This window comes from Lupinus angustifolius, chromosome LG03 (genome assembly GCF_001865875.1).
Source record: "Lupinus angustifolius cultivar Tanjil chromosome LG03, LupAngTanjil_v1.0, whole genome shotgun sequence".
NCBI classification, from domain to species: domain Eukaryota; kingdom Viridiplantae; phylum Streptophyta; class Magnoliopsida; order Fabales; family Fabaceae; genus Lupinus; species Lupinus angustifolius.
In genome coordinates this window covers 25602770-25603560 of record NC_032011.1, presented here as the reverse complement: position 1 = coordinate 25603560, position 791 = coordinate 25602770, and positions in this window count along the sequence as shown.

The following is a 791-nucleotide window of genomic DNA, read 5'->3' as shown; positions in this document are numbered from 1 at the left end:
ATATATTCCTATTTTGCCCTTCAAAAATTTAATTTAAAAAATCATATAATCCTATATAAACACCTCAAATATATTAACTATAAGTTGTATATCTATACTACTTAATAAAGGAAAAACCTAACCTAACTTTCATGAAGTTATTTTGGGTTTTCCTATTTCATATTTTATAACTTCTAATTTTATTGTATAAGTTATACTTTCATCTTTATATATACTTATACTACTAAACATTTATTTCATACTTTCTAATTTTCTAATTTTATTTTATAACTTCTAATTTCATATTTATATATACTTGTATCAATAAACATTTATTTCATATTTTATGATTTCTAATTTTATTTTATAACTTCTAATTTCATCTTTATATATTCTTATATTAATAAACATTTATATCTTATTTTATAACTTTCTAATTTTATTTTATAACTTCTAATTTCATCTTTATATATTCTTATATTAATAAACATTTATATCTTATTTTATAACTTTCTAATTTTATTTTATAACTTCTAATTTCATCTTTATATATTCGCTTTACTAGTGACAGACACAGTAGTGTCTGCTAACACGCTATAAAATAAGATTAAGTGATGATATCAAGACTCTATTCTTGATGAACACAATTGTATATGTTCCTTTCTTTAAGATTGAACAATTATTTCAAACGAATATATATTCAACTGCAAATTACAATATATAATACAACTTAATATGTAGAATACACATTACAAACAATAGGAAAGCGGGTCAAGCAATGTTTTTGCCTGTCAACACCCTAGTATATAATA